The following is a 23,111-nucleotide window of genomic DNA, read 5'->3' on the forward strand; positions in this document are numbered from 1 at the left end:
TTCACATAGCCGACTCCTCTAGTCATCAAAAATGTTTCTTTGTAAAGTCATAGCCAACCTACCAATAGCTCTGCGTAAGAAAAAAAAAACAACACAACAATGTATGTGTGGAAGAAGAAAAATCTGGTATCCACAAATGTTTCTTTGTAAAGTCATAGTTTCCCCAAACTACCAATAGCTCTGCGTAAGAAAAAAAAAACAACAGCAAAATGTATGTGTGGAAGAAGAAAAATCTGGTATCCACCTTTCATCCAAAGATCCTGAATATTCAGTAGCTCATATGAGCAGCAGCTCTAAATGGACTCATTAAAGCCCCTAAATAATGAATAAATGACCATTATATGAGCACAGATCTGCCTCACGTGCTACCTGGTATATCTGAACATATTTCTGTAAGGAAATTCGTAAGGATTCACTTCTGTCTCAACAGGGCCAGGGCAAAGGAAGGGAAGAGATGAGGTTTTAATGCAAAAAGTTAGGACTGGCTGTTCAGAGCAGTCCTGCTATTAACTTTGCTCTAAACCACACCTGAAGCATACGGCTATTGCACACACAGGGTAGAGTGAGCTATGCAGGATGCTTACTGCTGCAGGGCTGTCAAGGACCTTCACTAAGCTGCAGCATTTGGCATAGGTGTTGCAGCAATCCTGCACAATGTCTGTATGTTTCTCAAAGTCCTTTTCCAAGTCTCTGCGTGATTTAACTGAGAGCCAATATTCTACTTCCACAATATTTTAAGTTAACGGCAAAACATTCTGGACATATCTTATTACTCTGCTCATCTCTTCCCCCAGGGCTTCTCTGCTGCCTCTGACAGCTTTCTGATTGCAGCCTCTCCTCGCCCAGCAATGCCTCAAGTTTCATCATCCAAATTACTGTACTTTAGGTCCCCTGCAGTAACTGTGTTTATTTCCAATATCCCAACAAGAAGACCCCCATCAAGATGAGTCATTCTTATTTCCAAGGGTGTTGTGCTGAGGCCACTCAGAGGAAGATGCAGCAGCAGCAGCTTTGTATTAGCCTAGTGGGGGGAAAAAAAAACCAGAGCCCTGCTTCCAGCTAGATTTCTTTCCAGCAATACAGATATTTCTTCCAGAAATGATGAAAATTACAAACACTTACTCTAACAAAAGCCCTGTCGGAAGCACCAGAGTCCTGAAAACCTCGGGATGCATGCCATGATGTGTGGAAATGGGAACCAGCTACTTTGAACTTGCTACCGTCTGGACAGAAAGTGATGCTTTGCTGTGAACTCCACAGATCTGCTGGGCCTCTGAACTGTTCATTCATGCGTTATTTTTTGGCAGCCTTCACAATTTCCACAGAATCATTGGCAGCAGCCTCACTAGAGAGCAGGTAAGCCTGACCCTGCAACTTATCTACCAGTATTAATCACAAACTGTTTTTTAACCACTTCATAATAGTGATCATTCAGAGGTTTTTTAGGATGGTGTAACTCTGCCGTGGAATCTCACACATACAAATTCCCAGAAGATTCATGGTAATCCTTGCTTTCAGCTCAAAAAAGCACACGAAAAGCCTTTTGCCATGTTACTGCTGTAGCACAGATAGAGCCAGCTCATGTAGACCTTCAAACAATAGAGCTAGAATTGGGTCAAGATGTAGCAGAAGTCTGAAGAGTTTTGGTTTTAAACCAAGGGTGGCTTTCCAGCTCTAATTCTGCTATCTTTGAACAAAATCCTTGCATATTACACACAGATAACACAGGCTAGTCACTGGACTGCAGTACCAAGCATTATTCACTTTTCAGCTCCGGAAAGGTAGTCAAAAATAAACAAACACCTGTGTATATCACCATGCAAACCCCATGTTCCCAAAATTTTGAACATCAATGGAAAATTTGTCACTATATGCATGCATGCTTAGGTATGATATGATGTGGCTTTCTGGAGCCACTGCAGTTTGTCAGTGGTGTATGAAATGAGGAATCACAGCCCAGTGCACAGAAAACACAAGCAACGCCACCCAACAAGTAGGCTGAATTTTCAAGGTGCTGCTTAAACTCTTGTACAGTCAGTCCTATGAACAGTGGGACAGCCAGGGTAAGGAAGCACAGGATACAATTTCAGAGACGTGAGGGGAAAACATCTTCTGTCAGAGTCCGTCTCACATATATAACTTTGAAAGCTGTCATTTTAATTGCAGACATTTGTTCTTCCTAGCTACTTTTCTTTTCCCCATTGGAATGAAAGTGGTGCCTGACAGGCTGTTTGGAAGATTAGGGATTTCTTTGTTTTTTTGCTCTTAATGTTCTTGCTGAATTTATTTATATCTTGGCTGGTTATTAGAACTTGTTCCATATGGTAATCTGGCAATGCCAAGCCAAGGATTTAAAATTGAAAAATAGATTCTTTCAGAAAGTATATACACTTCCGTGACTTGGAAATTCACACAAAAGTATTAGGACACAATTTAACCCAATTTTTCAGGGGAGAAGTGGGGACGAAGGTAGCCAGAGGGTAAATAGGAGACTATATGAAAGACCAAAGTAGAAATTTTTTTCATGTTGGAAGGTGGCCCAAAAGCAATGACGACTGTAAGTCTGTCTTCTTCGCTCATTGTGTTGAAGACCTTTCATCGAAATTCTACTTCATCAAGAGAAAAGAAGACAGCTTTGCTGGATTAGAGGGTTTCCCAGTCTTCTCCTTCTGTAGGAAATGCAGCTACGAACCCCTGGGAGGAGAGCAAAAAGAAAACAGTCCAGGAAGCAAACAACTTGGACCCAAACTAAAAGAGAGATACTCACCCGTATAACTGGAACAGAAAATACCAATAAATTACATGTTCTGGTTTTTAAGCAGAAGCAGAGAAAAGGCTGTTCTGCAATGCAAAGGGGACAGTGCAAAATGAGAAATTATATACATCTAGGCTACCCTGAAAACTATGCTTTAATGTGCCAAAGGAGTTAGCAATACCACATGCAGATTTTTGACCCATGCTTCAACTGTGTCTGGCTTAGAGCTGACCAAAAGTCTCAGCCCCCGCTGGATGAGGGGGCTTTGGCTAGAAAAGATAATATCCTGCTTTGTAACTGGTTTGGATACAGAGTTTGGTTTGCAACCCACCTTCAGCATAAATTTAAAAAGAGGAAACTCACAAACAAAACATAACAAAACAGAAAACAGATTTGCAAGTCACACAGGCTTCTGAACAAGTATGTCACAATTTCCCCAGAGTATTCAGAACAGGATGGCAGCAGCACTGTAAAAGTATATTGCATAGACAGCATCAGCAATGGAAAATTGCATTTTTATTACCAATAAAGTAAAGAGTCTGGATTAACAGAAAAAGTACTTTTTCCACAGACAAATGAGTAAAAACCTCGTTTCAGTGAAGACAACATTCTCTATTCTTCCAATTCCGAACAACGGAGACATATATGTAGGAGAACAGAAAAGACTAAACAGTCCAATCTTTGCCAAATTCTGAACAAAATTCTGCATGATTCAATATTATTACTAACAGTAAGGTCAACATGATGTGCAAGCAAGTCTGATTTCAGACAATAGGTTTGCTTTTTTAATTTCAGGGTCTTTTGTAAATCCAAATCAAAAATCCATAGAAATCAAGTGTGCTGCTGATTTTGTTTCCATCTTGGCCATTTTGCCAAACACAGCCAGTACCATAGGCCAAAAAATATAGGTATTAGTGTATTGACAAGGTTAAATCAAACTTTGGTGTTCTTTTCTTCCCCTTACACTTAACAAACAAAAGAGGAGTTTCTTACAAAACAAGCCCTAAGAGGAGAGCTGACACATGTTGCCCTCGGTTTCAAGACTTTTAAAAGACATTCAGCTATTGTTTTAGACTGAGTTTTGAACAAAGGCCAGAGATTTGCAATCTTTTACAGAAGTCTGTGAGAGCTTGTCGGCTTTTGGAGCCCAGGAAGCAACCAGACCTGCTCCGGGGAAGGGGGCCTGACATGCAGCGATGGGACATCATCTAGCTTGGTTATCGGATTGCTGCTATCAACGAGACCCAGCCGAGGGTCCCCAGATCCACCAGACAGGTGGGGAACTGTCCCAGTCCCTGGGGGCCCCCCTCTAAGCCATGCAGCAAGGGGGTGCTGGTCTTCCCCCACCCGGCACGCGGAGGAAGTGGTGCACCACATGCTGAGGAACAGCATTATGGTGGGTCAAATAGTCGTGTCCCACCATTTGCCTGCACTTGTACAATGAAAGAGCCCCGAGTCACGCTTCCCCAGCAGCCAGTCCACCAGGAGCGTGTCCATTGCTCTCCAGTGAACCAGATGACTGCAGGGAGGTAAGGAGAAGGTAAACTGTCCTCAGACAGCAAGAAGCCCTGCTGTAGGAAATGACACAAACTCAAGTGGTGGTTTAAAACCAGCTCAATACACCTGAAGAGAAAGCAGACAATACATCGATAAAACCATACTGGACAAGGCCAGCACAGTGACGCTTCCCTGACTGCTGGGACCAGTCTCTTACCAGTGGTCGGGCAAATTTTATACTCTGATACACTGAGGGGAGAAATTGTCTTCTGCTCTCCCCCTGCTCCAGCAAAACTCACAGGATTTTCATGCTGTACTAACTCATTCAATAGTTTGTTCTTCAGTGTATCTCAACTGCCATTAATGTTACAGTAATTACAAGAAAAATCCCTTACTTGTATGAAAACATACCTTTATATTTGCAACAGGTTTCACTTTAAGACTGCACTGGAAACCAAGACACAGTGAGTTTAACAATAACAGGGTTGTGTCTTGCAGCAATTGAAGGTGAATGATCTTTTCCTGTTCAGTCTTTCACGCTGAGGCCAAACTGAGAAGAGCTCAAGGCAGGTGGGACCACAATCCCCCAGATAAGATTCCTCTTTTCTCTGCCCTAATCAACGGGAAGGTCAGGGCCAAAGGCTGTTGAGACACAGAATGGACTGCAAACAAACTTCTAATATTTCCTTTTTCCCCAGCATGAAATTTCTTTCTAAGACATATTTTCACACACACGTTCTATAAAAATCTAATGGTAAAAGACATTACATTGTAAGGTCATGACAGGGAATAATAGCATATCCGTGAAAATTCAATTTTTGTGTAAGTATATGCTGCATTTTCTAGTTTCTTTTCTGCTCCACTGTAGAAGTTAGTATCTAGTGCTTGCCGTCTCACGTATGGAGCAGTTTCCCATTTGCCACGTCCCTTTACAGTGAATGCAAAACTAATAGCGCCCTTATCCTTTCCAATAGAGCTCATCGCTGCAGTAAGAACACTTCAGGAAATAGCATTATCATAGCCTACATACCTGGCACAGGACATGTAAGGTCAAAAGTTTCCCCTGATTTTGGATATCCCACTTGAGATACCACCAACCTCATTTTTTGAGAATACTTAGCATTCTCTCTGCTATTGAGCTGACAGCAAAAACTTTATGTGCTGTAGTTGCAGCTGTAAGCATTCTGCATTTTTTAAAATTGGATCCCAAGAACATTGTTAGGCTAACAAAAAATGAATGACCAGCTTGAACTGACAAGAGCATGGTTAGTGGGGGTACTAGCATTATAAGAGAACTCAGAAGCACCAGCAGAGACTGCCCAGCTCTTCTCAAGGATGCTCATCTCTCCCCAGAAGGAAACCACCCCTCCGCTCCTCCTCCTCCTCCGGTCCCCTGCCTCATTCACACTACCCAGATCCCCAAAAAGATACACGTTGGTGTCAGGGCCACCCCTCCAACTAACTATTTGTCGTGGTTTAACCTCAGCCAGCAACTGAGCACCACACAGCCAGTCGCTCGCTCTCCCCGCTCCCCAGTGGGATGGAGGAGAGAATTGGAAGAGTAAAAGAGAGAAAACTCGTGGGTTGAGATAAGAACAGTTTAATAATTGAAATAAAATAGTAATAACAACAACAATAACAATAAATAAATAAATAAAAGAATATACAAAGCAAGTGATGCACAATGCAATTGCTCATCACCCACCGACCGATGCCCAGCCAGTCCCTGAGCAGCGGCCCCCCCTGGGCAGCTTTCCCCCAGTTTACATACCGAGCATGACGTCCTACAGTATGGAATATCCCTTGGGCCAGTTTGGGTCAGCTGTCCTGGCTGTGCCCCCTCCCAGCTTCTTGTGCACCTCCAGCCTTCTCAGTCGGTAGAGCATGGGAAGCTGAAAAGTCCTTGACTCGTGTAAGCACTACTTAGCAACAACTAAAACATCAGTGTGTTATCAATGTTATATTCTCATCCTAAATCCAAAGCACAGCACTGTACCAGCTACTAGGAAGGAAATTAACTCTATCCCAGCCGAAACCAGGACACCATTCCTCGACATAATTCACAAATAAGCACAGTTCACCTACTGACTGTGCTGCCATGATGCCTAGTTGTGCATTACCGGAGATGGATTTACGTATTTCTGTTTCACACCACTGAAGGTCTCCTGGCAGCAACAAATGCGAAGCCAGGATCAGATCTGTAGTATGTATCATGGAGCTCGCTCAACCACCTGCATAATTCTCCCAAGTAGGAGCACGGAGCTTCTTCCCACCAGCTGAGACAGGAAGATGAAGAGGGAATGAGAGCAGCTCCTTCCAACTCCTCTGCACACAGCCTGTCAAAGCCACAAGCAAGTGGGTCTGTGGGACAGCAGTGCTTTCCTCCCTGCCACAGAAAAACAGGCAGGACCTTTGAACTTCATGGAGGACTGGTGAAGAAAAGGGAAGAGGCTCAGGTGTGACCCAGAATATGAAATGAAAAGTATTCAGGATGAGAGATGTGGGACACAAAGCAATCACTGCCCATAGCTGTGTGCTATCTGGGCAAAAGGACTGGGAGGAATTCATTTTATCATCCCATGACTTATCTCAGCCCAGAGAAAGACAGAGACGCTTCTGACATCGACTTCATTACCAGTGAAACTGCACAGCTCCTCCCGTGGCGTGTTCACAGCACATCCCTGAGAGACACAACTCAGCCTCTCCATGGCCTGCATATGAATGAATTACAGGAAAAATTATATGCTGCTCAGTCTTGTTTGGTACTCCACAGGTACTAAAACCTTGCTGCCCGGCTTGGAAAGAGAGCTGCAGTGCAGCACTCCTCTGTGCCTGCCCCACCTCCCCTCATTCCTCTGTGGGGAAAACCCTGCCAGTGAGGCATCCACCCTTCCCAGAAGCCCAGAGGAAACACCTTCAAAAACACCAGCAGAAAGCATCTAGATGCCAGTTACAACCTGCTGCCTGACTACAGCTTTTGTCTCGGCTCTTCTGCTCTGAAAGGGCTTAGTCTTCCCACCCTGCAGAAATTGGGTGGTAAGGGGGGAAAATACAGAGAAAGTGGTAAATCAGTGGACAAGGTGGACACATCAACTGCTAAAATCTGTAGCTTCCATATGCTAAAAAAGAAAAAAAAAACCACAAACAAACAGGAAGCTATCAAGGCAGTATCAGCCTTGTAATCCTGATGACAGAGCATTACATTGGATGCTGCACACAATTCCTTCCAGGAAGAGAAATAAAGGTTACAGGAGTAGCAATTCCCTGCTGCAGGACTGCAGAAAAACCTCAAAGTATTTCATTATTCATGGCAGGGTTTAACAGACAGAGCCTATAGGCCCTGGCACAGCTAGTATATGAAGACACACACAAGCACACGGAGCAGACCCAGCCCTTCTGTGCTGTAGTATCAAAAGAATATCTGCGTAAGCCTAGAAAACCCTCTGATCCTGTCCCACAGGGGAAACTCAGACAAACCATAAAAGTGTGTCTGAACATATTTCTGGCTTCCCACATTTCTATGCTGTTGAGCATTCTTCTTGAGTCTACCCCAGATGTGCAAGCCCATACACATATTCTCTGGAGGCCTGCAAAATTTTTTGACCTCTCAGAGCAAGCATCACATCTTCTCTCAAAGAAGAAATTGGTTAACAACCCATGGTTTTAAACTTCTGAAACTATTACAACCTAAAATGTTGAAGCAATTTACTGAAAAAAAATGAAAAGGGGCCACTGTCTGGATGGCCTGAACCCCAGGCATGCAAAGGCCACAGCAACGGAAGGGGGGTCTCAATGCAAAATGAAACTCAGTCCTCACCTCATCTTGCAGCTCATTCAAAACTTTCACCGCTTCTCGATCAGTAAAGTTTCAAAAGCCACTCTATATGTGAGCCACAGTGGCTGTTTCAGACAAGATACATGCATGTGGGAGAACGCGTTGCAGCACAGGGGGGCTGCAATCACAGTGAAAACAAGTAACGTTCACAGGGGTCACAGAGCTGTAGCATGAAGCAGTTCAGCAGCGACCTTACAGATCTCAGTAATACCTAAAGAGCTGCTGTTTTCTCCAGTGAAAACCACTTGGAGAAGTCTGGAACCAATCACTGTCTTCAAGTAAAATATTCTCCTGCATAACATGTCTTGTTTCCAGCGAAAACACCATTATATCACCATTAGCCTGAAGGATTTGGAAAGAATTCCCATAGTAAGAAATATTTTCAGTTTATAACATAGGTGTGACCAGGCCTATCTATTGACAAATTTATTTCTCAAATATTTTCTCTGGGTTCCTAGAAGATGCTTAAGCTGTTTGGGAGAGTGCTACTTGGCGCAAGTCACAGCTGTGCTGGGCACCGTGCTAACAAGTGAAGAACATACATGGTCACGGTGCAGTGCACATTTTTTGGTCAGCCTAGAGAGACCACATGAATGATAGATAAGTTGCAACCGCTGCCTGTGACCCTGATCGATACCAACAGCCTAGCCGCTGTTAACGGTCTGTAGGTGTCCTGGGGCAGGTCTCAATTCTCCATTTTCTACTCAACAAGGCTCCCGTCTTCAACCCAGAACTGTCTTCTAGTGCTGTCATCACACTTTCTCCCTCAGCACAGATGAGTCTGCTACTCTTCTGGTGAGTCTGTACTAGTATTCTTTCCCAAAACATAGACTAATTTAGATTGGAAAGGAGGTTGTCTGGTCCATACACCACACCACCATCACCGCCCGCTTAACTACTGTCAGTGGGAAAGAACTGCAAGTAGAGACAATCGATTTAAGACAAAAATGAAGAAAGAGGTGTGGGAACTGTAACTATTTAAAAATTAACTACCTACCTCTCAGGTTGGGAGAACCATGAGATGAGGCACTTGCCATAACAGCATCAGGATACAGTCCCCAAAAAGAAAAGTTGAGTTTGATGCCAAGCCCTGCGTGACTGATCCTCTGCTGTAGATGATCCCACAGAACCCCTGCCATTCCCTGCGATGCCTTGGGGCATTCCTGCACCCTGCTCTGCAAAGGGAAGTGGCAGCTGCTCCTCCCCAGGACTGCCTGGTATTGCAAATCCTACAGGAATCCTCTTAGCTGCAACTTCGTGTCCTCACAATCAGGCACTCTGTTGAAACATTGTCTTTTGGTTTATTTTGTTGGTTTATTTATAAAAGTCAAACACCTCATGGGAAAGACAGGCAGGCAAAACACAAATCTATGTCCTTTCTCCATTCATTAAGAATAATGAGAAGTAAATAGATGCTTTGCTGGGAAAAGTAAATGTTCCAGCAGTCAAACATGATCTTATTCTGGTACTGTGTTTGTACGCTAGTCGAGTCTCACAATGCAGACTCAGACACCTGCATGTTGTGTGCATCTGTATTTCTCTCTTCTTCCATATTTATGTATAACATATTTAAGATAGGGACAATGCAGCCACAGGAAAAAGCAGAAATTGCTCTTGTAAACACATCAGTAGCCATGGAATTTCAGACCCTAAAGAGATTGATCATTTCAATACCATAAACCAGCACATTCCCCAGTGGCAATGTACTTCTAGCATCATTAAGATACTACCTGTTCTTCCCACAGTTATTTTCTTCTGCATCTGTACACCTTGCTTTCTGTAGCCATTTCATTGTGAATGGAAAGACAGTCAGGTACCAGCTGTACGTTGAGAGGGAAACAATCCACGAAAGCCTTGTGTCACTTTCTGATCTTGTTGCTGCAAGTTTAGGAAGAGGAGGCGGCCAGTTTATTTGCTTTATAACATGCAGGAAAAGACTACAACTATGAGCTACAGCCTGCTAGATTTTCTACAACATCCCAAGACCAGAAGGACATGAATAATGCGAAGAAATATATAGAATATCTTCATTATAGATGGGAGGTGCACTGAGGACTATTTGCTGGTCAGTAATCAATAGCCTGAAGAAGTGGTCGACTAAGACATTTATTTGCAAATCTCACAGAAGTGCCAGGGCTTGTTAGAGAGCACTGCAATGGACAGTTTGATCAACTCTGGCTAGAGGAAAATGCCGCCCATTGTTTGTAACTGTATGACTAAAAGGCCATTCAAGTTGCTGTAATATCTGGTGCAGTTCTGATATTGTACTCTAGGTAGCTGATAATCACATTGCTTCAAAAGTGACTACCAGGAGTTATCTGTAAAGCTAGAGAGAGAAAACGTCTCATGCGTCTTCAGAGGGCAGTTACAACAACCTGATGCAAATATGCCTGCCCTTCTTTCTTTCCCTTTACAAGACCACCCTCTGCAACACTCCTTTTTCTCCCCCTTTCATTTTCCAATGAAAGACAGGCCTAAAGCCTCTTTTGTTTGTTCCAATAATCTCAGAAGCATCTTTATCTTGATCTGAGGGCTGCCTCTCTTTGTGAACTGTTCCAGTTGAACATCCCATTAAACTAGTCCATTAGTCCTTCTGGAAGCACATACCTTCTGTACACACAATTTCATCATAGCTGCGCAAAGAGGCCACAGCCTCAGCCCAGCAGCTAAAGGAAGCTGGCTGACTTTCTTTCTCACCATAAGCATGTGTTGGCAACACCACTAAATTCTTCACATCATCCACAATATGCATGGTGTTTGTGGGTTCTCAGCATAATCTCTCAATGTGACTTCTCACGATAACAGCCTGTTTCTTGAAGATGACTACTACTGCACTATTTGCTTTCTGGATAGGAAATAAACCTACTTGAATTACAAGGAGAAAGAATTAAAATACACCTAAGAAAATTATTTTTGTTTAAGTAAGTAGCACCAATTGTGTGAGTTTCCATGCATACATACAGTCTAATACACACGCACAGGGGGAAGTGTTAGTAAGTTGAAGAAAAGAATGTCACTGTTCCAGAAACTACAGTAAAGTCCTAAAAAGTACAGAATTCCACCGGTTTTTTGCTCTCCTGATTTCAGTCACAGGTCCTATAATACTGACTTTGTCCCTATACTTCCAGTTGCTGCAGATGTGGGTGACTAAGATTTAATTCACAACCATTTATGCTAGCATGCATTGAGACAAATCTGTAAAGGTAAATTGAGTGCATTCGTTTAAGTCTCAAACATCAAAGAAACTAAGATGAACCTTAAGCATATTGCTTCTCAAAAACTAATTTTAAAGCCAGTCTCATATTTTTGATCATTCTGAGCCGGAGGTAACTCAAATCATTTTCTCTTCATCTAACCTTCAGCCTTGCTCACTATCCTTACTACGTGCTGAATGAGAAAGGAGACCAGTGGATCAACTACCTTTACAACAAGTCTGTTGTAAAATGGCTGCATGCATTTTGTAAGATTCATATTTGTTATGGAGGATGATCAGTACAGATATATATCGTGTAGCGGGGATGTGGCAGAAAGATTAATTCTTGAAAGTAATTCAGCCTGACGGATAAGGTATGTATGTAGATACTGCCAATATATCAAACAGTATCCTGCAGAGTAAGATAGACAAGGCCGTTTGCACACCCATGAGCAATACCTAGTCCCGGCCTGGCTGAAGAAGCGAAGAAGACACCACATCCAAATAACGCTTCAACTGCTGTCTCCAGTCCCACCTTTCTTCAAAGCGATAAGGAAAGCACAGTTCAAAGACTGTCGGAGGTCTGAACAGGGTTTTGACCCCTTCCAGCTCAACTGTTGCCAGTTTCGCTTTGTCAAAGATCTCTCTTCAAAATGTGCTCTTCTGTACTGATATAGTCCAGCTCCTGTGCTCCCTATAAACCAGGCAAGTTTGAGAATCCTTTTAAATTTAGAAATCCCACAATGCAAATGTCACTTCAACTGATTTTTTGAAGCCTTATTACTTTTTTCTTAGGGATTCTTAGTGTCTTTGCACTGCCATGCATTTCATGCTGTCCTAACAGATAGGTAGTTAAAAGGAAGGCCAACTGTTTTTCTAAAAAAAGGGGGGGGGGGAACCATACAACAAAGTAACTACAAATGGGGCACTGCTGTAGAATTCAGTTTTCCAGCCACAGGAGCAAGGGAATAAATCATATAACGCAGACTGTCCAAGGCAATATGACGGAGCGTGGAATTTTTGGCACGTAACAGTCTCATGATGAATGAAAACACAAACAAAAATCAATGGCTGAGTTGCTCAAAGAACAAATTTTCCCTAGCAGTAAAAAGACTTGAATACTGGCTGCCAGCCTAATTTCATTAGGAAATGCATTCCAATTAATGGAAGCTCTGCAAACAAGAGATAATTACTAAGGCGAGACAGAGGAAAGGCCTTCCAGCCTTCCAGCTTCTCTTCTTTGGTTGCAGCTTGCCCTTCTCTCCTTCCAGTCCATTTAAGGTGTGGGTTGTTGGGTTTCTGCAAGCGTATTTCCCAAACGCCCCCTGCCATTCCTGCTGCACAGGACTCCCCTTGCCTGCTCCTGACATTGGCCTTGTCCCACACACACACTATACACTGTGAAGTTTCCCATGCTGGGGAGGGATGTGTTTGTTCTCACACCTCGGTGTCGGAATGCCAGTTGTGCCATTATTCCCGTGCTACTTGTTTATACTCGTTTTGATGCTACGTTTCCTGTGCCAAATTAAATACTGGCACAGACAGGTGCCTGAAATCAAAGTTGTGCCTGCTTATGCTCTGGTGGATTTAGTTTTTCATTTCCATGATTTCATTTCCCAGGAAAACAGCAATTATGTAACCTCGGTAGAAACAGACGCCAACAATATTAAACCCTCGCAACTGCACTCCTTCGACCCCAAGGGCTTCTGTCAATGGGAGGATGCAAAGTTTCTTAAAACCAAACAAGTAGCACGGACCTTTTGTTTTAACAGACGTGCTTCCTTATTCTATCTGCACGTAGGCAGAAACTTGAGACATTTTGCCTCCCTCACGTCATCCCCTTGAACGCTGTGTGCTTACAAAGTGGCTTCGCCACATCTCTCACAATCAATATTGGCCTTGACCCAGAGGATATTGGGCAGTCCATCATGATGGCTTGCAAAGTAGCGCCTTCTGCAGAGCCCAGTGGCGAGGCTGTGTCATCCCTGAAGTCCCACTGCTGCACACCAGAGGATGCTGCTGCCAGGGACAAGGACGCTTTGCAGGAGCTGCATCCCGCTTGGGTTTTTTCGCCCTGCAGCTCTGCGGAAAAAAGTTCGGTTACATCCTTCCACACGACAAATAAATCCCAAGCAACTGCAACTCCATTCTCTCGCTCTCTTTGATGTCCAGCACAAGATGAGTGTCTGCAGTCCCAGAGACTGCATTGCCAGTGTCACATGGGCCAATGTCAGGGCCACCACCTAGGTCCAACGTCCAGCCACGGCAGCCGAGGGCTCAGCACTAACAGTCCTATCCAGTGAGGGTGCCGCCAGCGCTGGGCTCCCTGCTGTCTCCCAGGCTGCCGCTAGCTTGCTCGGGTATGGAAACATATGGGCAAAGTCTGTATAAACCAAACCAACAGCAACAAAAACAGAGGCAACCCTACTGCTTCTGGAAACCTACATCTCAGTGGGTCACCCACTTAATCGTCTGTTTACATTTAACCTACTTCTTTGAAAACTTCAAGTGTCTGTCCGCAGCCACCACATGGCATTACATACTTACAATAGCTTCACTAACAGGCAAAAAAAAAAGAGTAAGCAGAGAAAAAGCACTGCGTTTGTGGCAAGGGATAAAAGCCTAATTTACCAATACCAATAGCTTGAGTCACTGATTGATTAAAAAAAAAAAAAGACAAAAAAACAGACTATATCACAGAAAGCAGTAGTATTACGTTAACTATTGTGAAGCCAGACGATGCCTGTTTCCAGAGGCTGATCAACTCACTACATGCGTTTTAGACATGGCGTGGTATTTCCAGCTCTGTAGTTCTGAAGTGTTGGGTCAGATGTGTAACGTATCTTTCTCTCCCATTGTGGCGATACGAGATCGTCATTTTAAAGGTCTTCCCTGGCATGGCTGCCAAGCTGTTTGTCTGAGCTGCAGTGGTATTTTTGGAGACAAAGACTTGGACGCGGTGTGGGACAGGTGGCCTGGCAGCAGTGGTAGGAAGCTATCAAACCGCGCAGCGTACATTTCAAAACACAAACCAGAGGGAGAGGAGATAAATCATTTACTGTATTTAACTTAGCATATTGCTACTTTTTGTGACTCATATAGTCTTGCGGAAGACTCCCCGGACAGGATAAGCCAACTTTGAAGGAAAGACAATGAAAAGTTTATGGACTGCCATGCATTTATGAAGTTAGTGTGCATAAACACATAGAGGCAGCAGTGAAAGCAACAAAATTAAAGATGGGGAGGAACCTGTATCACCCCATCTCCCCTCACTCTCCCTGGGTTTCAAGGACCTTCCTATGCTTCATTGGTTCAAAAATAAACCCAAACCATCCTCTGAAGGCCAGCACAAAGAGGCAGTAGCCAGCAAAAACATCAGTACTTTGCACATCTGCTTCCAGTGGCAGGGCAGGACACCTGCAACCGTGTCACCAAGTTGCTTGGCCAGAGCTTGTGCGTACCCACAGCACAGTCAAGCTGCAGGCATCCCCGACCGCAGCCAGGCACACAGAGGAACCACTGTATATTCATGGCAGGACCAAGAGTGGGAGAAAGCTGGGGCTCAGTGGAAAATGTCTCACATAGCACCTCTGACCATTTCTTGCCCAGGCCCTGAGCACCGCTACCACAGCAACTTGTACATTCCACACCTGGCCACCCTTACTGAAGGTCTCCTCAGCAGCAGACAGGGAAAAGGCTTCTGACCCGATTAAAAATGTAGCCACAACTGCCCTGCAAAAGGGATCCTTCTGTTTCTGGGATACTTACAGTCTCCGACTCAGCATGTCACTAGGTATGTACTTGTCGTGTGCCGAGGGCTGTCAGGCACATCTGGCTGGACCACATGTGGTGTGAGATTTGCAAATCGCAGGCAACAGTGCACTTGGTTTTCCCTCCCGCCCCGATTCAAGTAGAAAAACTCCCAAGTAGGGGCCTCCCTGGGAAGATTGCACTGCATGGCAACTCTTTTGAAGGTAGTTTAACCTACAAGAAAAAATAATCCCATTAAAACAACCACAATGTCAGATACTGGAGTGCTCACGGGGCAGAGAGATTTTATTGCGGCTCAGCAGCGCGTAAAGCTTCAGGCAGACCTCATTGCTAGTTAGTCACAGGGTAATGCACATACAAGACACAACACTATGAAAACAATCTTGTGCAGAACTGCCCCCACCTCACAGAACAATTTATGAAAAAAATTAGGATGTCACACAATACTGCATGCCCTACAGCAATTGAAATTATCTTTACCAGCCAAACTTATTAAAAAAGTCATCAGCTATACTTGGTTAGGCATTTTCCCCACATCCTTCACTAATTTATATTGTATTCATGCATTTACTGATTGTTCTCTCCCTCCCTCTCCCTCACCCATCACGACCTGGCCCAGAACAGACACCAGAATAACCTCCTATGATTTCCAGGGTCATCACAACAAGTCTGCCCTTGCATCTCTCATTCTTTTATTGCAGAAATACACTGCTCCCATGCCTGGTTCTCTCTGCCATCTGAGTCAGGAGAATGAATCATCAAAAATTCTACTGTCAAATGCTTTCTATGAATTATGTTCTGCACTGCAGTGGCTTGCTCTGCTCAGGATCCTCTATTTAGATTATTGGTATTTCTCCTCGGGTTTGCTTTTAAAAACCATTGAAACAAAGTCTGATTATCTCCAAAAGGGGGCAGCCCATTTTAAGCCATTTTAAGGCTTGTTTTTAATGGGCACAAAAACGAAAATATAAGCCAGTTTGTTAGAAGACCGAAGTAGAAAAGTAACATCACCATAGGTGAGAACGCATTCTGTCCAGAAAACCTTATGATAAGAATGGGAGATATATTATATGTAGATATTCTATAACTCAGCAACATCTAATCAGTGGGATACTTAATTACAGGTAATTAAGAATTCTGTGTGGGTTTTAATCCCTCCAACCCTGAATGGGGTGGGAACTGAAGGTGCTGAGTGACCCAATTGAACCAAATCTGTGCTTCCTACAAACCATGCAGACACCAAAAATAGACATCTCTGCTCATTATTTTGATGTTGAATAATATAAAAGACAAAAATATTGTAAAAAATGCAGAATATAGAAATAAAACTAGATAGTTTCAGTCTAGAAATAAGGCATATGGTTTGAACAGTAGGAGCTTATGAAATCAGAAGTCCAGTACAGCAGAAGCCAAAGGATATCTGTTGATCAATTCTTCTTCGAAGCTAGTATCCCTTTCTAAAGATTTAAACTTTTAAAAAGATTTTTTTAAGGTTGCATGCCCATGACAGACAATTCATCCCACAAATAGAAAGTTATTCCAGTTATTTTCAGTTTCATTGGTTTTCACCAGAGTAAGTAGTCATCGGATTGCTCTCCAAAAGCTTGTATTAGATCCTCCATCATTTGCCACTGGCAGATCAAAGCTAGATGACTTTCTAGCAATACAGAGGGTCAGATGCAAGAATCCCTGGATCTCTTTCACACTGAAAGTCAGACTAGAGCAATATAGCACCTTCCCTTCTTAGCGTCTACGGAAAGTCCTCATCGCCACTTTTTCTTATGCTTAACCAGCTATTAAAACTAGGTCTTAATGAAAATGGCTTCCTAAGATAATTAATTATTCCTTTAAACAACGCCATCTTTAGCTTGTCAGGGAAGAATATAATTTTCTACCAAACTCCACCAATGCTAATTTTTTTTATAAAGACACTGAAACAGAGAATACATTATGAGAAAATAATTGTATCGGCCTTAGGAATGTAAAAATTGGAAAAATCAAAAGTGATAACATTTCCAGTGTAATGACTGTAAGGAGAACAGAAAATGGCATAAAGTATATCCATTTTCATGACAAAGGCTGTAATGAGAAAAAGAAAAGTGCAAAACCAATCTGCTCCAGAAGTCTGCACTATCTGTTCTTCCATCAATTATCTATTCCAATCATGTAGACAAGAGTTTCTGTCTACAGAGCGAATCCATTCTGATAGTTAATCCTGTTGTCTTGTAGTTATCCCCGGAGACTTGAGGATACAAAGTATTACGTCCCTGCGCAGCACCGCTCAGATACAGCCTAATAACTCCACTCATCAAATCCTTGCCATGTGTGTATCTCCTTGAAGAACACGGAGGACGAAAATCCCGTCTCATCCACGTATCGATTTCATTCCAAGCCGATGTAGCAGGAGCCCGACTTGCAGATCTGTCTTGCTCTTTTGCAGCTACTTCTACCAACACACTCCCTGCACAGCAGGAGGCTGAACCGACAGCTTTAACTCTTCCTCACGCTATCAGCTGCTTAGTGAAATGTTCTAGGTCATGAACATTTGCAAATTAAACATCATAATGGGTTGTCTGAATTACCAGATAATCAGATCACATCTCTTTTTCTGAAAATGACATACCTCGACTGATACAGAAATTAAAATGCAATAAGTGGGATACAACCTTCTCACCTGTGTAGTACTGTTGGACTACGGAATTCCCTCCACTGTTTAAAGTACCTAGTTTCTAATTCTTCACTACATTTTGATTTTATTTGTAGTCTGGTAAGAGCCTCTTTTTTCTTGCAAAAATATCTTTTGTGATCTCATTTTTTCTTTCACCTGCCTTCTGTCACACAGACCTTTTGAGTGTGGCAGGGGGGGGTTGCAATTTCTTTCCATCTTTTGTAGTTTCTTCTTTGAAATTAGCACTCCAGGTTGTAGAAATAAAAAGCACCTCATATACTAACTTCAGAGTGTCCATTTATTTATAGCTTGTGCATTTTATTCCTTCCCTACTAGACATCTTCTTCATTTGGGCTTTCAATTACACAAAATTTCATCACAAGCAGAACTCTTCATTACATGGTGTTCAGATCAAACAGTAAGCTGCAAAAGATCTTTATAGACAGAGTACACTGCATTTAATATACATGGGATATGAAAAATTTTGTATATAAACAGCCCTTTAGCCATAAGTAATATATTTCCAGAAATGTTTTTTTACAGAACTAATATTTTCTCAATGTTCTACAGATCAATACTCTATTTCCTTTAAAATTATACATATGTAATTTAATATTATAATAATCTTTAAACTTAAAGCCTTTTCAATGCAATTAACTATTTAGCTTGTCATGTCTTATAAAGAAATTTATCTGACAACATGATTCCAAAATACAGATTTCAGACTACAGTATTCCTTTGTGCAGAATAGATCTTCATATACTCACAGAAACACCACTTAAAGAGTTTAGCAGACATTAGGAAACATTTTCTACCCAAAGGCAATCGCATTTAAAAGAAAGAAGCAAAGTGTTTTACTGATTCTGATTCAGTTACATGGCATTACAACACAGCAGTAGATTTTTAGTTAGTTACAGATGGAAAAGGGCCTCTGTCATATCAGGTTTTGCAGAATAGCTATTTCTTTCCCTCTGTAATTTGTAAGTGGGCAGTAAATTACAAGCAGCTTCTCCCCATTATCAGTCTATCCTCAATTACCACAATCAACAAACTCACCACTTTGCTTTTTTATATCCTGCTTCCCCCCTTCTGTATCTTCTCTTCATCTTTTAAGAAGTAAGGTCTACGCATCAAGAAAATTCACCCCTTTGTAAGCTTTTCTGCCCTTGGCCACGTAAGACTTTCAGTCCTAGACAACTCCTCCAGGAATTATCTTTTCCTCAGTTAATTATATTCATGTTAATACAACATTTAGCTATAAACATATATATGAACACACATACACATGGACCCATCTGTATTTACCTCTCTCTGAGCCAGCCTTGAGCTGGCAACATATGCCTCCCCCAGCTAAGAGAGCGGGTTGGGGTTAAAGCTATGACAGCCAGCGTGTTCTTAGATGTGAATTTGCATTATGGGAAGACACAGTTCAGCCTCTTTACAAAAAGCACGCAAAATGCACTTTATTTAACACATTTCTTCAGACAGAGTGTTTGAGCAGCTGAGGAATAGCTGGAACTGAAGCTCAAATGTGTTGCAGTGTGACTGCCTGAGCTCCCGGGGCTATGCCCTGACGTAGCCTACCTGCCACACAAGACTTCATCAGTGCAGATACACTGATGGTGGGGCCCACCCATGTCCCGTGGCTATCGCAGGCCTATTGTTTTCATTCAGCTGCTTACAATCACTCATAAGTCTGTCAAGATTCATGAGCACTTCTTAAATACAATTGTGGGAACAAGAAGTTCAACTTCCAAGCCATTTTGCTCCATGACAAATAGTGCTGATCTTTAAAGCTTGGAAAAAAAGAATATTTTTATGACCTCATTGCAATTCTTTAGTGCTGTGACCCTGATGTTTGTGGAAAGGGCAAAGTATCACGTGCTGTACAACTTGCTAATCCTTCCGGTGCTTGTGTTCAGGAGTCATCCATAAATAGCTACTGGTCATACAAAATACTCATGCAGCTATGGTTGGGTGCTAGACTGCAAGCAGAAAGCTCCTAATTAGTACTTCTCTCTTGGCACGTATGTCCGTGCCATTGGCATATATTTCTTTTCCATCGAGGCTGGTCATTCAGCAGTCAAATCTGCAGCAGGCACACTGCAAGCAGATGGGGCTGCCAGCCAGGGACAGCCAGCCAGCTTCTCCAAAACTCCTACCCCTCTGCTGCATGCAGGAGCAGGGGAAAAGGAGTGCACCAGTAGGGGAAGCCAGCAGAGTTTACACCACTGCATGGGAATGATGTACATTACTGGTACAATTTAGTTACTGCAGCACCACACAGTGCAGATTACATGGTATGCTCCTGTTCTGACATTAAAAAAATACAAGCCTTTCTTGGGTTTGATCAGCATTTAACAAAACAGATGATAACTCTGATCAGTTTTGTGTTTTTCACAGTATTGGTTGTAAGCTTTAAAATAAATCTCATGTTGTTTTTAACTTCGAAGTTTAAACATAAAATAATATTTCTAAGTTTATATTGGGTGCATTTCTGTGCGCATACAATTCAGAGTAATAAGTGAAAGACAGAATTATTTTGGCTTTTTTTTTTTTTCCCCCCAGAAAGTAGCACACTTTTCCCTGGAACCTTGAAGCAGACAGACTCTTGCCAACTGTAGTGTGCCACAAAAACAGGACTCCAAGCTATTAGTCACTGATAGTCAACAGCTTCACTTTCTAGCTATTGGATGAGCTGCAAGTGTAAGACGAAACGTGTTTCTCTCTTCAACACAGCAGATGTTTAATCATTTAACTAACAAGGCAAGGTTGTTGAATTACCCTGCTAAAACCTGATTTACATTGTGGCAGGTTGGTGCAGTTATTCAAAGATTAGACTGTCCTTTCTGGGGTTCTAATTAAGCTTGGTGTTAATGAAATGGGATAATATTTAACAGAACAGTTAATGGTAAATAGTCATTGAATACTACTTCTGTCTTTGGAAAGACAGCAGTGATTGTGGAGATCAAACTGATTCAACAACTAGATTTACAAACCTCAGCAAACACAAGGCTAACCTAAGCCAGTATCTTTCATACAGATGCTTTAATAACCAGAATCTTCAGAGCAGACATGTCAGACAGGTGAACAGAAGTCCTCTCAGATGAGTTTGCAATGTCTACCGTCAGGCAGGTCACTGGAATATGGACATGTACAGCAGGAACCCTCTTGTCTTCTCAGTGAGGAAACTGATAGTCCGGGCTACAGCTGAGACAGCCACGGTTCATTCTTTCAGCAAGATAGAGCAAGACAAAAAGAGATAAGGATGGTAATTTGTAGACTGTAACACTTAAAAGACCTGGACACAAGACTAAGAGATCATTACACTAAGTCCCATTTGAACAATAGACAGCCCTTTATCAGAGGCACCTTCAATCCAACCCTAAAACAGGAGGGCGCAGCTCAGCACAAATTGGGGGGGAGGGGGCAAAAGAAAGCAACTGGATGTTCTTTTTAAGCCTGCCGGGAAATGATCAGCTCTTACAAGAAATTCAATCGGTGCCAAAAATTGCAGAGAAAGGATCATTTTAAGGCACGACTTCAAAGAGGAGAAAGAGATACTTCTACTAATGTCACCAACAGCTCCTACGTATAAGAGTTGCTGCAACTGCTAGAGAATATAGACTATGCATGCTGTAGGCTGCTATCACAGATAAACTGAAGACAGGAATTGAACATGAACAAAGGGTAAGGTTTCAAGGCAGTAACTGGAATAGGAAAAAAAATGCAAGTATTTTTATGGTCATAGGAAAAAAATGTAAATTTGTTCTTGAGAACAAGCATGGAGGGTCACATTTTCTGTTTATAGTTTTATAAATAAAAAAAAATTCTATTTGAAAAAGAGCTTATCATCACAGTTTTAAAAAACATTCTTAGTATATTCCTAAAGCAAGACCTGGAATTTGGTTATGCATTTGCACTTGGGTACTTCCCAAATTCTGTATTTAGTGGTGTCATCAGCATGGTCCACTGGATACAAAAGCAGCTTGGGATTCACAGATACTAGTCCTGGCTCTGTTTCTAGGTGATCTGGGCATGTCATTTCAAAGTCCTCTGCAAAGCAAGCCAGCTTCATTATTTTCAATTCTAGTAGGATGGAAGGAGAAATTGTTCCAGTGGACAAAAGTGATAGAGACAAGGTAAGTATAATTACTAACTTTACTAATTTTATATGAAATACCTTGATTCAACTGAATAGCATTTTTCATTGCTGTGTTTTAATTAGCAAAAAGGTGAAAAACCTGCAGGTGAGCATTAACTATTCCAGATGCAAGACTTTTTCATGCATTATTTCCAGAGCCCTGTCAGTAGTGAACAGCATAAGCAGAAAATGGACAGATAATCAGGGCTGTATTTAAACACGATGGACTTTCTAAAGATCAAATTTCTAAATTTTAATGATTCTTGAGAACATGGAGCAGAGCAGAACCTGTCTCTGTATATCTGAGATCCCTCGGGCTAACCAAGATGTCTAAGCTGTAATACAGAAGTTGCTTTTGCTTTCTGTCACACACCACTTAAACATTAAGAAATTTCAGTATAATCTCAAGCAATCACCACCCTGCAGAGAGCCACAAAATTCTCTCAAGGGGCAATAATATAAACACAGTCACAGGCAAACTCTCTACCAGGGTTTTGGTGAAACCTCTATCAAGAGCAGTCCAGAATTTCATCCAGCTCAAAGTAAAAATTTCATCTTAGCCCCTTACTGCATTTGGCCAGTTCAGAAAAGTTGCCCAAGTTGAGCACTACGTTCAGCTGCTCTAGTTACAGGCCAAAACCAGCTGCATCAGAGAACAGAAGCAATACGTAAGTCAAATTCCCATTCTCTTTGTCCTGGTAACTTAGGAAGTCTCAAGCAACAGGGTAAGAGAGCAACAGGAGAGAGGAGCGTGGCGTGCAGACATTTGCCAGGTTCTAAAATACACACAGGACTTTCCCTGCTTCCATTCCTCAAAATAAAAACTTTAACATAAAGCCAATTCTTGCTTATAAATTCTGAGCGGAACAAGAGACTAAATTAAGTTTCATCCATGTTCAGAGGCCTGAATACAGCTTCAAAGTTCTCTAAACGATTAAGCCCTTGGAGAGAGAGAGCCATGCTTCTCTTGGATATATATAAATATCTGGATTAAGCACAAAAAAAGACTGAATTTAGGTAGTATGTCTTATGTGACAGGAGCCCTCTCAGAGTTCAGATCTGAAAAGCACAAGACTTTCCAGAATCACGGCCTTTTTAAACTAGAATTTCTTTTTAAATAATGTTGGTACTGATATTAATATTCCAATGGTCAGTTTACCTGACTGTTGCAAAGGCAAATCTTGCTTGGGTCCACTTTCGCTTTCCAGAAACCGCATTTTGTTACGCCTTTGCTGGCTACACTGAATT

Source organism: Aptenodytes forsteri, unplaced genomic scaffold (assembly GCF_000699145.1).
Source record: "Aptenodytes forsteri isolate BGI_AS27 unplaced genomic scaffold, ASM69914v1 Scaffold273, whole genome shotgun sequence".
In the NCBI taxonomy this organism is placed as follows: domain Eukaryota; kingdom Metazoa; phylum Chordata; class Aves; order Sphenisciformes; family Spheniscidae; genus Aptenodytes; species Aptenodytes forsteri.